The following is an 18,733-nucleotide window of genomic DNA, read 5'->3' on the forward strand; positions in this document are numbered from 1 at the left end:
TTCTCAGCTGGATCTAGGAATAACTCCAGGGAATCCACCAAGTAATAGTAGCAATGACCACCGTTTATTGACCACATGTGCCGGGCACCTTGTTATGTGCGTTAGGATTCTGATCACATTAACTCCTCACAGCAGCCCTGTGGCACAGGCTTTATTGTACCCCCTTTAAAGGTGAGAAAACTGAGACCAAAGAGGCAGAGTTGGTACAGGCACATCTTTGAATGGCAGAGTGGTTTGTCCTAAAGCAGGTAGCTGTGTTTGACCGACATAAAGCAGGCTTTCTGATCTGATTCGGTTCTTTTTCCTCACGGCCTTCACGAAGTTCTGTGCTTCCCATAACCCTGCTTCAGAGAAGGGCTTTAGAATTTAGACCTAACCCAGAAATACTCCTGATGTGGTCTGGCCTCACCAGAATGCCAAAGTTCTACTGATGGGAAAAGACTGGCCTGGAAGCATCTGGTGCAGGGACAAGAATGTAAATTTGGAGAAAAGTTGGGCTGAATTTGAATCCTAAAGCTATGATTACCAGACCTTGGGAAGATTATGTAGAGCCTCAGTTTCCTTGTCTTTAAAATGGGGATAATAATAGTACTTCATAGAGCTATTAGGAGAGCTAATGATTCAATGAATGTGAAACCTTTATCACTGTGCTATTAGACTATAATGTATGGGAAGCTCACGGCAGCTATGATATGTGACGAGTGTTTCTTTCCACACAAACGTCATTAGCAGGAGTGTCAACATTAATAGTTTTAGGGAGACACCCTGCTTTTCCGTGGGGTCCATGAGACAGACAAGAGGGCACTAGAAATGCCCCAAGATGTACAAACCACGTCAAGTGGGAAAACAGATTTCTGGTTGAAGAGGTTTCCTGGTGGAGAGAGGGACTTTCTTCAGGGAAAATCAGTAAATGGATGTGTTCTCTGAACTTAACACCTTGTTAAAAAGGAACTTATTGATATAATTCAAGGCATTATGTCAGGTCTGATTTTTTTTAATGGTTAAATTTTAGTGCCTCATTAATGCGACAAGGAAACGTGCAAAAGGGCAGTCGTCGTGTGTTCACCTTCAGCATCTGTGCAAGTGTGCCAGCCCATGGATTGCATCACGCTTCCTCTTTGCAAAAAGAGAGCCATTGGTGTATTAATTTAATGCTTGCTGAATGAATAGATCTGGTCTGTCTTCTAGCCTGGGAAGCAGAGCTCTTAGATTTTGTCATTTCTCCAAAACAATCAATTCTTACAACACTCCAGTGAGAAAACAAAGCCTCCGTTTGCTTCAGCTGGAAGGACACTTCATTTGTCTGTCTTCTACCTGTGGAGACACTGTTACCTTCAGAAAGTCTTCAGATGTAGGCATGGCTCTGTGCACCCCTGCCCATGGCGGGTCAGATGCCTCTGTGAATTCTTAGAGAGGAACTGCTCCGTGTCTTATGTACCTTCAGCTTGCAGGGTGTGTGTGTGTGTGTGTGTGTACATGTACACGTGCACGTGTGAAGACACAGCTCAGCCCTGAGGCCCTGAGCGTCCTTCTCTGAGCCAGGATACGGATGTTGGGGGAATGGCAGAAACCCCTCAGGACAGGGGTTCTGAGCCTTTATTCCAGGGCTGTGGGAAAGCACTTAGTCGAGACATGTGCAAGACGATGCTTTTTGCTGCTGTGGTGTCAGCAGTTCTTCTGGGGTTGAACTCCACATTACTTCCTTCCTCTCCCTCACCCTCCCCACCTCCGAGAAAGACCGTATGGGAAGGAGAGGCCTTCCCTTCTGCCCTGTTGGCTTTGTGTCCGTCAACAGTTACTAGAAACCAAGTTTTTCCTTCTTATGTTGCATAGAAAGAGCCTGCATTCATTTTGTATCCATACAGTGAGAACTTTGATTCCAAGGAAACAAATAAATAAAAAGCAGATGACACCAGTGTTTTCTGCCCCAGGATGCTGAGAAGCTAAATGACTGCTTTATCCTGGAAAGCTCAGGGTCCATCTGACAACATAATGACGTCATTGGGGATGGAAGCACTTAGGCTCTGTCCTTCTCCCTGCACCCACCTCTCTGTCTCTCAGCCCTTTCCCAGCCTCTGGGTCCTCCTTCTCCCAACATAGAAGACTCCCCTCTCCCTCAGAGTGTGGGCCTCACCCACAGTCACGCTGGCCTGGAGGTTGGGTCTGACAGTGATTCTCTCCATGACGAAACGTTAGCCAGGCTCTTCTGAGCTCTTGTCTACTAGGCCTCGGCTTTTGAGCTTCTCTGTTTATTTCTGCATTGTCCAATTTTAGAAGAATCCTGCTATGTTAGTTTAGCCAGAACCCCTCATCCTCCATATCTGATCCTACTCAATGTCTGATCAGTTCCTTACCCTCCACCATCCCCCAGGTGATGTCTGGTTGCCCTGGCTTGTTTTCAGCAAGAATCATGTTAGATTGGATCCTCCCTTACCCCAGTGTTTCCTCTCAGTAATTTTCCACCCCCTGACATGCTCTCCCTGCTCCCTGGCTGTAAATCCCCCCTTTTCCTTATTGTATTTGCAGTTGAGCCCAAGCTCTCTTCCCCACTGCAAAACCCACCATAGTGGTCCCTACACCTATTGCAGTGGTGTTCTAAGTAACATTTGCCTTCCTCTGCCTTCTTAAGTGTCACTGAATGATTTTTTTCCTTCAATAGGCTCCCTATAAGTGCTGTCAGGATGTCTCTCATGGTGGGGGACCCCTTGAACAAGAGAGTAGGACCAAATCGAAAGGCCTGACTTTTTGAGGGGTGCTGCAGGGCACTTGGAAATGAGATGGGCCTCACAAACTCGAGTGGCATTTCAGCTCTGGCAGAATAGAGATCAGAGAAGCAGTGGGCCAACCACCTGGTGCCTTTGCCTCCACATCCAAACAGACAGGGAAGGCTCTGTCTCTGGACGTAACCCAAACTCAGGGTGCAAAAGGAAGGCCGAGACAATTCAGCACTAATCTCTGAAGAAAAGGAATGTTCATCAACTGGTGGACACCCCAGGTCTTTCATTCATTTTAATCCCGAGTCTTTTCAAAAAGAAAAGCTAACATTTATTGAGAGTTCACTTTGGGATAGGTGTTGTTTATATGCCCCTTTTCACAGAGGGAGTAAAGTGCTGCGTGGAGAGGTTGAGCGATTTGCCAAATGTCAAAGATCTAGTACGAGGCAGAGCTGGGATTTGTACCCAGGAAGCCTGGCTCCACAGTAAGCCCTCCTTCCACTACACCCTACTGGCAAATTTGTTAAAATATGCTAATATGCACAGGAAACCACTATTCCTCATTCAATGTCATAGTCCCTAACGATTCCTTGAGGCAGTGCTGTGATTCGGAGTGTGCTGTGTATTAACAATTAAGGGTGCATTTTGACCAATGGATGGTCTTTTGGAATTTTGCCTTCTGCTCTTCCTGACTTCTAGAAAAATCTTGCCAGAGTTGGGGGCAGTTTTCTAAGGGTCTGAGACCATGAGCGGGGTTCCACTTTGCATGTCTTGCCTGCGTTTCTCACTTTGCCCAAACACAGTCTCCTTATCTTTTAGCCTCTTCCTTGCTCCAGGCATTTCCATTTTTCTATAAGCCGTGTTCTCATTCTCCTAATACAAAGTAAGGAAATGTTTAACAGGCCCCTGTGGTGTTATTAGAAGATGGCCACAGGCATGCCCTGTCCTGCCATCTGACTTCCTATTGCCCCCACCCTCACCCTCCTCAGCCTCACCTTGCACACCCCTGCTTACCATTGGCCCGAACCACCTTCCCTTGGGGCCACTCTCTGCTCATGGGGCCCCCAGGGGCTTGGGGAGTATCAGCTGCTACACTCAGCTGGCTGGCACCCTCAGCATTCTAGGCCAGTGACGTGTCAGTGGGAAAGGGTAGTGGCCCCCGGCCCTGTTTATAAGCCACCAAAGACCACTTAGTTATTCTCTCCATTTCTGTTTGCCAGATTGAAAAAATCTCATCCAGTTACATTCTTAACCAACTGAAATCTTTAGGTAGTTAAAAAAACGATATTTTGTTTAGACAGAAATGTGCCTCTCTGACAGTCAGCACTTCTGGTTGGCATGGGCTGGCCTGTGTTAGTACGTCAGGGCTGCCAACAGTCCAGCCTGCTCTGGGCTTCACCTGAGCCTCTGTGTCCCTGGGGAAAGTTAGATCATTTGAAATATTCCGTATAACCATTGGGCCCTACAGGTGTGACTATCCCAGGCTGGGAACATTCTAATAAAAGGGGGTAGAGTGAAGGTTTCGACCAGACCGTATGGGATGTTTGTGGGGAGATGAGGTTATGTGCAGGGAGACCAAGAGGGGCAGAAAGGAGGAAACTGGGGTGCAGAGGAGAAAGTGGTGTGGTCCCATGAGCATTCTCCCCTTGGCTTAGAGCTGGAGACAGAAGAGCCTGGTGAGGGAGGGGAGGGCTCTCTCAGGGGTGGGGCAGTTGTCCTTGTGCTTTAGTGGCTGGTTGCACTCTCTCAGCACTTGGGTTTCTTTTCCACATGAATTGGTTGAAACTGTCTTTCATAAAAGTGTCAAGTTCTCCTATGTTTGGCCTGGCTCATTACTCGCTTGCTTGTGTTTCCAGATCCAAAACTTGATGTGGGTTTTTCTTTTTGTCCTGACTTGTTGGGAGAGGGGTAGTTTCTGCTTCTGCACAGTGGCCAGCCAGGCGATTTAGTTCTAAAAAGACACACTTTTTTGGGGGGACCTTCCAAAGCCAACACGTAGAGGAGCAGGGGGCCCTTTCAGTGGATTACATCAGAGTGCAATGTCAGGTCAAGGACGTCATTCTCAGTAACCTTGCCGTGGTCATCTCGTCAAGCTGCAGCACGTGGGCACGTTGTGTGGGAATGTCCTAATGCCAGCCTCGTGAGAGCTCACTTTCAGTTCCTAAATAAAGATTTTGGTGTTGCTTCATGTTTGGGGGATGGAAGTGTCCCCACATATTGCCAAATGTGCCCTGGGGGGGCCAAAATAAATGGATGAGAACCACTGGGCTAGAGGGTTTAACACTTTGGAGGGTGTAGCAACAGTCTGGTTTATCAGTTCCAAGGTTAAAAGCCCCATTCCCGGTTATCACCTTTTTTCTTCAAAGACCGGAGGTCAGAGAAGGTCAGGACCTTGGTGCCTGGTGTCTGCACACAGGGCAGCCAAGAAGCCTCCGCATCTGGGCCCAGGCCCGTGACTTCTCTGCCATGTTTCTGAGATGGTTTTTGTTCTTCCTTTGGCTCGGCACGTCTTTACCAGATCACAAGGTCGGCCAAGCCAAGTGGCTGGTTTGAGTTTCTCGCGGTGGCAGTGTCTGCGCAGCCAGACTGACCCAGGCAGGCTTTTCTTGGAAGCACAGCTGGTGAGTGTAGTTGGAGTCAGAGTCTGGTGGGCCCCAGGGCAGAAGGGGTCAGCAGCCAAGAGGAGAGCCAACATTCATCGTTGCCGTATCATGGTGCCACGTCACAAAGAACCTGTTCTTATTTGCTTATTTCTAGGTCATTCTCTTCCCCTTCTACGCTTTTCTGTGCTTTTTCAGTTTCACAAACTTTAACTTGTGGCAGTGATGGGCTGTGGTTCAGTGTCAGGGCAGACATGGGATGTGAACAAGTTCCTGTGTTCTTGGCCCCCAGCTTCTGATTCTGCTCTCTAAGCCCCATTACAAGAAATGTGTTGGCTAGCCACGTGGTGTATCTGGCCAGGTTCTTAGAAAACAGAGTTAGCAGCACGTGCTGCTCGTAGAGGGCGGTGGTGGCGGCGGCAACAGTGGTGGTGGTGGTGGTGATGGTGGTGGTGTGGGGAGGGTGGGAAGGAGGTGAAAATAGATTTTTTAAAGGTAAAGCCTTAGTGTTTGGGCCCACAGCAGGGCTATGCTGGGTCTATTCAACTTTTTTTTTCTTTTGTAGGTTAACAGTATTCACAGCCTGGGTATCCAAAATTTTTTGTTCTGGTGCAGCTCTGGCTTTACCCTCACTTTGGTGTAAGCTATTGTCCCAATGTGCTCTATTCCTATTGGACAGAATGGTGATTTTTGCCCTTGAGTTAAATTGTGGCTGGGAAATAGGCAGTTCTCAGCGCTGACAGGTCTGGAGGTGCCATTCACATTAAAGTCCCTTATGGACACTTTCTTTTTGTGAGCTTGACTTCTCCCCCTTTTCCCACTGGAAGGCCACGGAGCTTTACAAGCGGTAAGAAATATTGTGGAAGGCAGCTGCCAGTAAACACAATTAACCCCGGTTCTTCTCTGGAGGGTTGCCTCTTGAGCGAGCTTGTGCTCTAAAGCAGCCCACGTGGATGCTCAGAATAGAGAGAGAAAGTGAATTACCAGGGACTTCTGGAGCGTGCTGTGAGCAGGAGTTTCCCTTCCGAACTAGCAGGAGTCTCATTTGCTCAACTAATGTTCGCTGAGTCCCAGCCAGGCACTGTGCTGGGAACACTTCTAGCCAAGTCCTTCTGTGACCGACGACAGCGGCAGGAGCTGTTCCTGGTCCTGTGGACTCGAGTAGAAGAGATATCCAGAGCAGGAGAGGGCAACCCCGTAGCCGAGCCTGGCGCTTGGCATGGCAACACGTGCCATCATTCCTTCAGTTCCCGATGCCATCACTTTATAGTTGGGAAGCACAATTGACGGGAAATGAGTTTTGTGTTTTGACAAAATTTAATTAAAACTCCGAATCCCTCCACTTGGAGGCAAACTCTCTTTTGTGAGTAGAAATAAATGTGGAACCAGGGTTTGGGAGCTATGCTGGGGGCTTGTGTATGACCTGCCTACTGTTCCCTTGGTTGTCGCTACGATCCTGCACCTTCACTGGCGTTCTTGTCCCTGTTAGCCCAGGATGGAAGGGGAGGGCAGCAAGTTTGGATGTATACATTGTACAGCAGACAAATGTCTTGGAAAAGGACCAGGTTGGATCAAAAGCAGAGGTGGTCTTTCTAGCCAAGTCCTTCTGTGAGATCAGATGATGGTGGTGGTCTGGGGAGCCTGGAGCCTTTGGGTGAAGAAGGTGTACGTGTTAGCCCACGTTTCCCACTTGCTGGCTCATTTCAGGGCTCCCACCTAGTGAGAGCGGGACCATAGGGCAACAGGTACGCCTCCCAGGCGGGCTAACAATTCAGACCTCTTCCCTCCAGATTATCCAACGGTTGTGTAGTGAGGAGCAGGACAGGTGCCTGAGTGGCGTGCTTATTTCCAGGTGAGGGCACTGTCTTGTTGGGCCCCGGTAGGGCCCGTTGACATTTCACAAGTGTTGTAAGGAACCTTGCCCAGAGAACTGTTAGCTGGCCTCACCTTTCTCATCGCCCGGTGGTGTAGTAGAGCCCCTTAGAGAATTGTCCTCCAGGCAGCTGCCTAGCTGGCCCACACCTTGCCTAGACTGGGAGTCAGGATTCAGGAATCACACACATGGGCTTGAATCCTGGCTCCACCACTTACCAGCTAGATGACAGTGGGGAAGTTCCTTAACTTCTGTGAGCCTCAGGCTCCCCATTTATAAAACAGGCAGAGGATTAAATGAGAAACTGTATAAAAAGGGTTTGTAAAAGCGGTTCTTTAAATTCAACATAGTTGTCACTTTGCCCTTTGCCACTTTGTAGGAGAAATGTGGGTCTCTCACTCTGCCAGGCTTTCTTGCTCTAGAATTCACTGAACTTATGCCCCTGGCAGCCCATGAAAGGAGCTGGGGTCCCTAAGCTGCCCTTTAATCTCATAATACAGGAGGTTGGGTGCAGGATCTATTCCCTGAGTCAGGCCCAGCAGGAGAGTTGGGGCCCAGGGTCCCCAAAGCCCCAGGAGGAAGGGGGCACTGCCCTTTAGATCTCTGTGGAGGTCTGGAATTGGCAATAATTCTTTGGGGGAGTGGAGTAGCAGTGGAGGGGAGGTCTGAGGAAATGGATGATATTGCTGCTAGCAACTCTACGATTTATACTTATAGATATTCCAGCATACAAATCTGTAACTAATATTCCCCAGCAAAGACTCGGAATGCAAAGTGCACTTTAAAGTGTGTGAGGTGTGAGTGTGTGTTTGTGTGTAGACAGAGACAAATGACTTTGATTCTGGAGCTAATACTTCCATTCCTTACTTTTTCTCAGGTGTGATTTAAATCATTTTCTTGGCTCACGTGTCTGATAACACCCTTGTTCTCTGCAAGGCTCCATAGCTCAGCCAGCCTGGGTTCCGTGTCCTTTCTGGCTGTCCCTGGCCCGTCTCTGCTGCTGGGCTGCTTCACTGGGCTTCTCCTGGACAGGTCTTCCTTTCTCCTACTTCTTCCCCCCTCCTCACACATCGCCCACACTCACGTGAAAATGCCCTCTGCTTGAGAAGAAGACCTTAGGTGTGTCTTAGTAAGGAATATTTAAGTCAGTTGAACTGAACAATGGAATGCTGGGGGATGATGGAAACATTCTCTATCTATCTGCACTGTCCGGTGCAATACCACTGGCCACATGAGGCTACTGGATATTTGAAAGGTGGCTACTGCAACTAAGGGACTAGATTTTTAATTGTAGTTCATTTTAATTCTACTTAAGTAGCCACATGTGGCTACCATTTTGGATAGTGTAAGTCTAGCAAATGTGACGCCTGGAAGAACCAAATCAGGTTCAATTACATTGTGTGTGGACTTGGGTTTATTTATCCTTAATCAAGGCACTTAAGTTCTAAGAGTCCAGTTTTGTTAGATTGCTTACTCAGGTCCTCAAAAAGCCTCTTGTCTGCCTTCCCAGGTGAGGTAGAAGCCTAATGTGTTGGCTGCAATGATGGAGCCTGTTGGCTAATTTATCACTCTTCACCATCCCCCACTAGCACCCCGCCCCTTGTACTCGGTGACTGGTGCATGTGGGATGAGAGGCAGGAAATCCCAGAGTCAGGGTTTCCAGTCTGGGGTCTGCCACTTCCTGTCTGGGGAAGTTATTTCATCTCCAGAGATGGATTGAGATTTTGTAGGACTTGAAACTTACTCAATTTTGAGGACCTCTTTAAGAAAAAGAATATGAAGTTACAAATACAAGATTAGATACAATAGTGAAAAGTTTACTTAGAATGAGAAAAGAAACCACGTCTAATATAAGTTTTAAAAACTTGACATGTATCACGAACTTTACAGAATCCAGAAAAATAACAAAATAATTTTATGAATCATTTACCTATGAAACCTCTAAAATACTTTTTTCCCTTAGCATCTTTTGGCTGAATACTCTTAGATCACCTCTTCATATGATAATGATTTTGTAATTTTTCTAAAGGGAGGCTGAAAAGATAACTTAGTTTTTCTTCTAGCATGGTTGACAAAATTGTTTTTTATTATTATTGATGGTTACAGTGCATAATATGAGACTTCATACACATGCATCCACTTTTTGTTGTAGGGCCACAGGTTTGGGTCCTACAGTGCAGGAATTTTGATACAATCTATTTTACATAATTCCTATCAAAAAGGGAAAAAGTGCCTGGTAGGTTTATAACTGTGTTCAATGTATTATCAAATAACTTCCCTTTTTGAGTAGGCATCAGTGAGAAGTAAATTCTCCACCTACAATTCCTCATGTCTGATGACTGGAAGAAATTTCCAGAGACTAGCTTCTGGGTCTATTTCAATCCTTGTTTTCCCTCCACTTCCCACATAGCTCAGGTGCCAGGTGTTGTACCTTTGAGTCTTGATGACAGTGAGTCAGCCTAGTGGGCGGTAGGCATATTTCTGGAAGCCATGGGGACAGTTCTGGGGGCAGCTAGCAATACCTGTTCTGCATTAAAGTGACTGTGAAACACAGGCATCAATCCCACTACACTCAAACCAAATTTATCCCCAACTCAACTTCCTCTTAGCCGGATCTCAAAATGCCTATAGCTGCTCTAACACCACTTGACATGAAGGGAAATACAGCAGGAGGAGATATCAGAGGGGAAAGAGACAGTGCTCTTAACCAATTGCAGCTGAAAGATCTTAATTTTATAAATTGTTAGGGCGTTGGAAGGGCCCTTGCAAGAGAGGCTTGAAGCTTTCTTCATTGGCCTGTAGCCAATCTGATCTCATTGCTCTGAGCCCCAGGGTCCTCATCTTTAACATGGGAAGAATAAGTCCTGTTTCATAGAGTCCTCATGGGTGTTAAATAAGCTGTATTTGAAAACCCATTAACTTTGTGCCTGGGAAAGAAGTGCTCAGAGGGTTGAAGAATGAATGAATGAATGAATTCATGTTTGCTAGCTGTCTGCTTCAAGTCCAGGGGCCTGCTTTGAATTCACATGTCCCCCAGACGGCTGAGCAGTCCTAGGGGAGCCCTCCCCCAAATCAGAAACGGGGGTGGAGAGCTAGAAACTGAAACCAGGCTTCCATAAGTGGGAACACTCAAGGAAGTTTTTGAGTAGACAGAACTTGGTAATTTTTCTTTAACCAAGTCTTGCTGCTCATGACTCTCCCACGTGTTGTGATTTTGGGGGTTTGTGCCTGAGTTATCATGTGAAGGCCAGAGAAGATACTTGAGCGTCATGAAACTGGAATATGGTTCTCAGCTGGTTCAGAGCTTCCTCCACATAAGGGACTGCTCTGCTGAATGTGGGGACCTGATTACCTTTGGAATTCGATAGCTGTGAGCAGAACACTCCCCAACAACATTCCACAGCCAGTCTTAGATACCCTTGGATCTGAACATTGGTTGTTGGGCCGAGAATTGTGATGGTAATGAATGATCCTTGAAATTTGAAAGGCATGTCCTGAGATCCTGATCCTTGGGCCTGCCCCATGTGGCTGCTGCCCTCTGTCAAGCATGGCAGGCCATGGCGGGGGGACTGGTGAGCAGAGTCCAGGCACAGATGGCAGACCTGGAGCACCCTGGGCTTGGTGAGGAGACACTGAGTCTCCAGCAGAGGCTAACAATGTTTCAACTCTGGCTTCCTCATTTACAAGGAGGAGATTGGTCCTGATAACCTCTAAAAGTTTTTCTATTGCTAACCTTTTAGGATTTGAAAAATGTGAGTATTCTTGGAATTGACCCATCTGTAGATGGTACCTTCTGAGGTTGGGGAGATGGGCAGTGTCAGTAGAAGTGCCCATTTCCAATCCTTTGGCGACCCGATTCCAATTTCTCATCCTCCTGCACCAGCACCACGGCGTGTAACCTGGTGGTGTCAGTAGCCGCCGTCCTGAACTGCACCTTGATGACACTGCAGGGTCACCCAAGCACCCGTCAGGGTGGCAGCGTGCTGTGTTTGTGCTCTGCTGAGCAAGAGAAGCAGGCCTCGAAACAGTCTGGTGTAATGATGTTGTTTTAAAGGAAAACCTTATCTGTGTCGATATGCAGAGAAAAATACCAGAAGGAATTAATCCCAAATGTTAAGTGCTTCTCAAACATGGTAAAAAATATGTCAGTTTTTTTCTCAATTATTTTTAGGTTCCCCCCCAAATTTTCTGTCTTAAATATGTACTATTGCAATTTTGGGGTTGGGGGATGGGTGGCAGGTGTTCATAGGGAGGGGTTTGGGGGCCCCTGTCTTCCTGGAGACCAGAGGGCAGAGGCTGGCCCACACTCGCTGGCATAGTGTTTAAAGGGGAGCTGTTAAAACTGCAGGTTCCTGGGCCCCACTCCCAGAGATTCTGACTTTGTGGCTGTGGGGTGGGGCCATGGCATATGCTGCTCATGCAAACATCCCAGGGACCACCACCCTTGTGGGAATATTGGCCCTGGGGAATCTTTTTGTTTGGAGCTGGGTTAACAGAAGTGTCAGAGAGCTAGCCTGGAGCAGGCAGGAGAGCTGGGCATCCAGCAGTCTAGCTGAAACTCCAGAGACAAGATTATGTCTCCAGATGGAGGTGGCTCCAGGATAGGCAGAGCGAAGTCAGCAGGCAGGAAGCTGTGGGAAATAATAACCTGCAAAGCACTCATAAGAGCAGGCTGTGCCAACGGCAACTTTCTGTCAGATTCTGTGCCCCACCAGGCTGCCTCCAATAGGCCTGGGCGGACAGGCTGGGTCCCTGGGGCCCGGAGATTCTCTTTTGGCCCTGGAACAGTCAGCCCAAAATAAAAATTCTGGTTCTACAGTGTGATAGCAGTGTGATTGTAGGTTAGTTACAGTTGTCAGCCTCAGTTTTGTATAATGTAAATGATATCACCAGCCTCATAGACATTTCATGGGAGAATGAAGTGGTCCATCGCAGGAATTCATAAACATTAGTTGTCCACACCTTTTCGCTCCTTGGCGGTGTGGGAGAAGGGCAGCATGAGAGACCTCTTAGCCAAGGAGGAAGGGCACAGCCCGGCCTACAGTGCTGCAATCTGATTGCGTGCCTAGGTCACTTTCATAGCAGCTCTTTCACTGCAAGCCCCAGTTTTCCTGGAGGGTATTGACTGGCAGGACCACTGTGGAGCTGGCCCAGGCTCACCCAGCAGCTCCCATCCCTATGGTAGCCAGTCTGTCTCTGTGAGCCCCAAGGGCTCCTAGGTAGTCTGAAAACTGTCCCACTTTTTTCTGTGTGGCTAAGGGACCCACCCCTTGAATGGTGTCCCTCAGACCCTTTCTATTAGGGCTTTGCTTTAACCTCCATGCCCCCTAAACAGCCAACTGGCTCCCTTCTCCTAGACAGCCCCTTATTTTAATCTGGAACTTTCAGCAAGCCCATTCAGTTTTGTTCCTTTTTGGTTATGTTTTAAGATGTACTTTTATTTAACCCTGCTTACAACACAACAAACCAAAGCTGCAAAATAGTGACTTGTATCCCAGCTACTGAACTCCAGCAACAAGCATTCAGCAAGAGATAGCCAGGTGAAAAGTTCCCTTCTTCCATTCCTTCCTCTGTGCCATTTAGTCAACAGGTATTTCTTGAGCGCACATTGCAGCGACAATAATTATCATGCACCGAGTGCCCATTATGTACCCAAGGTGAATAGTCCCCGACTTCCAGGAGCTCACAGCCTACTGGGGATACAGACAGGCAGACAGTTATTTACAGTGTGGTGAGTGGTGTGAGAGGGAAAGTATGGGCTGCTTTGGGAGCAAGTAAAGATGGACACTCTTCCCCCCCCACCCCCTGCGTCTAGCTATTGCATAACAGTCTCTTTTTCATGTGAAATCTGCTTGTCCTGCAACTCCTAGTTGAGCCATCCTTTTCCATGCCTACCTAGAGAACAGAAGACCTGTAGACATCTCTGTCTACAGCTGGGGTTTTGAAACCTCCAGCCCATGCAGGGCCTGGATTGGCCTGGCTGCAGAGCCGTGTGGGCTGCCATCTTCCTTTTCAATTTAAATGGAACAACACAAGTGGCAGACAAGCATACGGGCCGTCCTTTGGATCCTTTCCCTCTTTACTGCAGCAGGCAGCTGTTTATCAGAGAGAAACAGGTTTGCCCAGTGGAACGTTTATTTGGTTTCTTTGGCTGATCATGGGAACACACCTGCCACTTTGCCACTTCCTGCAAATCAAGCAGTTTCTTAGAAAAGGGACACATTCCTTAAAATATATTGTGTGGTTTCAGGGTGAGATATGGTTTCTTGGATTTTTTTATGATTTAATGTGTCTGCAAAAACATTAAACCGTGAGATAAAAATACACTGACTGCCCCTGATGAGAAACAGGACTTTCCTTAGGATTAGGGGACTGGTTGTTTTAGTTTGTATGCTGGGTTTTCTTGTTTTTAAGTTTTCATTTGCTCCTTTTTTGTTTTGCCGCATATCTCTTGTGCTCTAAACACGTTATGGGCGGGTGGTTATTGATACAGTTCACTACAGTGAAACCTCTACTTCTCAACCAAAATAATTTAACTGAACTTTCACAAGACAAAGGCAAATAAAATAAATTTTCTTAGAGCTTATTTTTTAATATCCCACTTAAGAGCATGCCTAAGGATATTATAAAATGAGATAAATTATAAAAAACAAAATACACAGAGGGTGCCAAAAAATGTATACACATTTTAAGAAAGGAAAAACTATTAAAATTATAATAATATATATCGATAACAAAAGATGAATACAAGTCACGTTTGACTTCTCTAATTACAAAAGGTGCTCAAAGTGGTTACCATCAGCGTCCAGACGCTGCTGATTATGGCGAACTACTGCTTGAGCAACGTTGACCAAAGTGTCCACCTGTATACATTTTTTTGGCACCCTCGGTATAATATATAAATATATAAGATATATGCTACGTAATATATAAGATGTATTTATATATTATATACATATGTAAAAGTAAGATATATGAGGTGTGATAAAAAATACGGTGAATATTTAAATTTAAAAAATTTATTACAGTAAAAGACACATTGCCATTAATCCCCTTCAAAATGCCCCCCCCTCCTTCAAACACACTTATCCCATCATTCTTGCCACTTTCTGAAGCAGTTCTGGAAGTCCTCTTTTGTGAATGTCTTAACTTCATTCTCCATCATGACAACACTCCATGTCACACATCGCTTCTGGTATACGGCAATTTCTGTCAAATAAACACATTACGCTGTGTCCTCATCCACCTTATTCACCAGATCTGGCACCATGTGACTTCTGGCTCTTCCCCAAAGTCAAAATGATTCAGAATATAGAGGCAGTCATGACAGCACAACTAAAGACACTCACAAAAGAGGACTTCCAGAAGTGCTTCAGAAAGTGGCAAGAATGATGGGATAAGTGTTCAAAGCAAGGCGGAATATTTTGAGGGGGATTAATGGCAATGTGTCTTTTACTGTAATACTTTTTTTTTGTAATACGTTTTTTTAAATTTAAACATTCACCGTAGTGTTTGATCATACGTCGTATATTAGTGTATATTATCTATTACACACACACACACACACACACACACACACACACACACCCTGGGCTATATACTAATATAGCCATCCTCAATTTCTGTACCTGTATTTGAAATACTCTACGGTCAGATCTAATTGTTATGACAAAAAGCTAGGAGATAGTCCTGAGTATATTTATTAATAAAACAGAAGTAGATTTATATTTAGTATACTATATTTACTAAGACAGGAAAGAGGACCCTGAATATTTTGGACAAATTTCAAATGTATATTTGGAACTGATTACTTATGTATTTACCAGAAAAGTTGAATAATCAGCATACTCTCTTCCCAGAACTTTCTATAATAAGATTTTATTGTAGGAAGAGACAGTCAAGCATTGGATAAGAATGTGAAAGTGAGGAGTCAGGTTGGCCCTGGTTCATGACCCCAGCCATGGCACTTGACCCAGCTAGTTGGCTTTTCTCATCTAATACCTCATCTTTTAAATGGGTCTTGTGACAGTACGTGCCTCTTATAGTTGTTGTGAAGATTAAATGAGATAATGCATGAAGAGTAGTCAACACAATCCCTGGCCCGCAGTAGATGTTGCACAAAAGCTTGCTCGCATGGTCATTGCTGCCATTATTTTCTCCATCATCATCACTGTCATCACCATCTTCATGAACAACCATTCTCTGCCTGTCAGGACCTTTGCTGCAGCCAACAACGCCTTTCCCCAAAGGGGCTTGAGTTTAAAGAGCTTGCATTGTGGCATATTGTGATTCAGTGTTTCTAGGAAGTTAGGCTGGGAGAACAACGCAAGTTCCTGAGTTTGTATTAAAACTTCTAGAACTGGTTAATTGACCTTTCATGCCTTAGTTTAGTTATCATTAAATTTAGATTAATGCCACTGTGTTAGCACTAGAGAATATGGCATCTTCTACTTTCACAACCTTCCAAAGCCTACTGGTATGGATGAGGACACACCTGATCTTATATTAGGGATATTTTGGTACTGTGGATGCTGGTCTCCTTTGCTGCTGAATCTGAAAGCACAGCAGTAGGAGCCAGGAGGTCACATAGAGGTTAGACTCTTGTCATGTTTCCCTTTTAAGATGACTGTCTCATGTCTGGAGACCTTGAAAACTGATCTTGAAATCCAGGGCTTGGTCTGCTCATTTTTTTTTTTTGAATTAAAATAGAATATTTCAAGGGCAGAAATCTCCTCTCTTCTTCCTTCTTCTCAGCTTAGCAAACCCAGCTCTTCCTGAAGGTGACATGTAAATGTCGACCCAGTCACTATGTACGAATGTAGTTTATGTGCATTGCTTGCTGGGTGTTCATAGAGTTAGAGCTTCATGTAAGGGCACACAGAAGTGCCTTTGCAGTGGTGCTAACAGTGTTCCCTTCCTGGTGAGCAGCACCGCTGATTGGACTACCTGCGGGGTCTGACAGTTAAGTTCGTGAACTGTTGCAAGGATGTTGCTAACCTGTTTTGATATCAGAGGGATTGTTCATTATGAATTTGTACCAACTGGACTAACAGTTAACCAAGTTTACTATTGGAAATGCTGAAAAGGCTGCGTGAAAAAGTTAGACGACCTGAATTTTCGCCAACAATTCATGGCTCTTGCATCACGACAATGCACCAGCTCACATGGCACTGTCTGCGAGGGAGTTTTTAGCCAGTAAACAAATAACTATATTGGAACACCCTCCCTACTCATCTGATCTGGCCCCCAATGACTTCTTTCTTTACCCGAAGATAAAGGAAATATTGAAGGGAAGACATTTTGATGACATTCAGGACATCAAGGGTAATACAACGACCACTCTGATGGCCATTCCAGAAAAAGAGTTCCAAAATTGCATTGAAGGGTGGACTAGGCACTGGCATCAGTGCATAGCTTCCCAAGGGGAGTACTTCGAAGGTGACCATAGTGATATTCAACAATGAGGTAGGCAGCACTTTTTCTAGGCTGAGTTTGTGAACTTAATGGTCAGACCTCGTAGGTTCAAATCTTAGCTCTACCACTGATTAATTGCATGGCCCTGGGCAAGTTAATTAAACTTTTGGGGCCTCACTTCCATTACCTATAAAATGAGGATGATAAGAATACTGACATCATGGGGTCACCATGGGGTGGTGAGGTTTAGTGATGGGTCTATGTAAAGCTCTTGGAACCACACCAGGTGCATAATCAGGGTGGGGTGAGAGTTTGCTATTGTAGTTACTGTGTTTCCCCGAAAATAAGACCTCGCCGGACCATCAGCTCTAATGTGTCTTTTGGAGAAAAAATTAATATAAGACTCAGTCTTATTTTAATGCACTATAAGACCCGGTCTTATTTTAATATAAGACTGGGCATAATATAATGTAAATAATATAATTAATATAATATAATTAATATAATGTAGTACAATACAATACAATACAATACAATGCAATATAATACTGGATCTTATATTAATTTTTGCTCCAAAAGATGCATTAGAGCTCATGGTCTAGCGAGGTCTTCTTTTCGGAGGAACATGGTACTTTACCTTTTACCTTTCCCAAGTAGCTACTTAGGCCATGAACTTCCTTAGTGTAAAGAAACATGAATACAAAACCCAGATGTTCTTCAAATACAAGTTATAGAAAAGGACATAGAAGCAGAGGTTGCACAGTGTGGCACCTCTTGGTCTGAAGTACGTAAAAGCTGTCAGGTGTACTTTCCAGGTGGAGAACCCAGAGTCAGAACAGGTAGAGACGGCTGGGGAGACTGAGCTGTTTGCTGGAGTCCAGGAATGAAGGGAGGTTTGCCCAAGAGGCTGTGGTCCTGAGACCAGGGTATTCCTGCTTTAATTTAAGGCATGCTGTGAAGTGTTCCAGAACACATTAAAGCAGAATGGATTTTGATTTACTTCAGTTAAGAATCTTATGGTATTTTTAGGAAGAGGGGAAGAGAAGATAGTGTGAAACAAACAGCCAGAGGGTAACATATGCAATGGAAAGTTGGGATCTGTGTGTGATCCGCTGAGGGGAAACCCACTCTTGCAGGACTGGAGTATTTTCCTTGAGATCTGCCCCGATGCTGAGAAGGGAGGCCTAGGGTTCTGGTGTCGAATTGCACATCACTGTGTCCAGTTAGGAGAGGTAACTGTTCTGAAAGAGAGACCTCCTCTAGGCACCTTCACACACATGTGCGGGATCATGCAAGTCAACTGTGATCCCATGTTAATCCAAGAGCTCTTTCTCTCCCACTGGCCTGCTCATTCCGTGAAGACTTGAGAACAGACAGAGGCTGGGCCTTATCACCTCTGGGTTTCCAGGAAGGGTTCAAGAAATGCTCAGGAGCCTATATTATGCATGGATTACAAAGTCTGGGATTTCCTAGCAAGTAAAACTTAAAAATGGGCAAGTGCTTGTGGAGACATTTCAAATCTTGGAAGAGTCATGTCACTTGAGTTTGCTCACAAACTGCCCCTTGGTCTTTGGAGCAAGGTGAGTATGAGGTGTTTCTGCAGTCACCTCGCCTTGTTGATGAAAAAGGTAGGAAAGGAAGGAAAGAAGGAAAGAAAGGAAGGAAGGAGGGAGGGAGGGAAGGAGGAGATTTTAGTGCATATGCTTAGGTTAGGACAGTTCCGCTTTCACCTCTGCTTGTTGAATTTGCATCCTGGGACATGTGCGCACGTGATATGATGTGAAGTGATGTGATGTGTGTGTGATGTTTCTCTTTCTCACCCTTGCCCCACAATCAATTCACATTTTATCCCTTGCAAAGGTGGTTGTGAACTAAAACAAAATGACCATATATCACACATCCAGCTTTATGCTAATGAAGTGATTGTTGAGAGATAATCTCATGTTTTTTGTGCTTGTGAAATGATTTCCCTGAGCCTTGGAGGTTTGGTTCCATTGAAGCACAGCAGGACCCTTATATACTTTTGCAGAGAATGAAGATGACCCCCTGTAGAAAAGAATGTCCTAAAATTGGTAGATAGGGCCGTGGTTTTCACGTGTCTTACAGCAAAGTTTTGCAAATGCTCTGTGGGG

General features: G+C 45.5%; 1 protein-coding gene across 5 annotated transcripts in view; it reads left to right on the forward strand.

Annotated features, from left to right (window-relative positions):
* The window catches only part of HIVEP3 (HIVEP zinc finger 3), a 461,664-nt gene that overhangs the window by 126,366 nt on the left and 316,565 nt on the right, over window positions 1-18,733 (forward strand). The window lies entirely within an intron of this gene.

This window comes from Rhinolophus hipposideros (assembly GCF_964194185.1).
Source record: "Rhinolophus hipposideros genome assembly, chromosome: 8".
Classification (NCBI taxonomy): Eukaryota; Metazoa; Chordata; class Mammalia; order Chiroptera; family Rhinolophidae; genus Rhinolophus; species Rhinolophus hipposideros.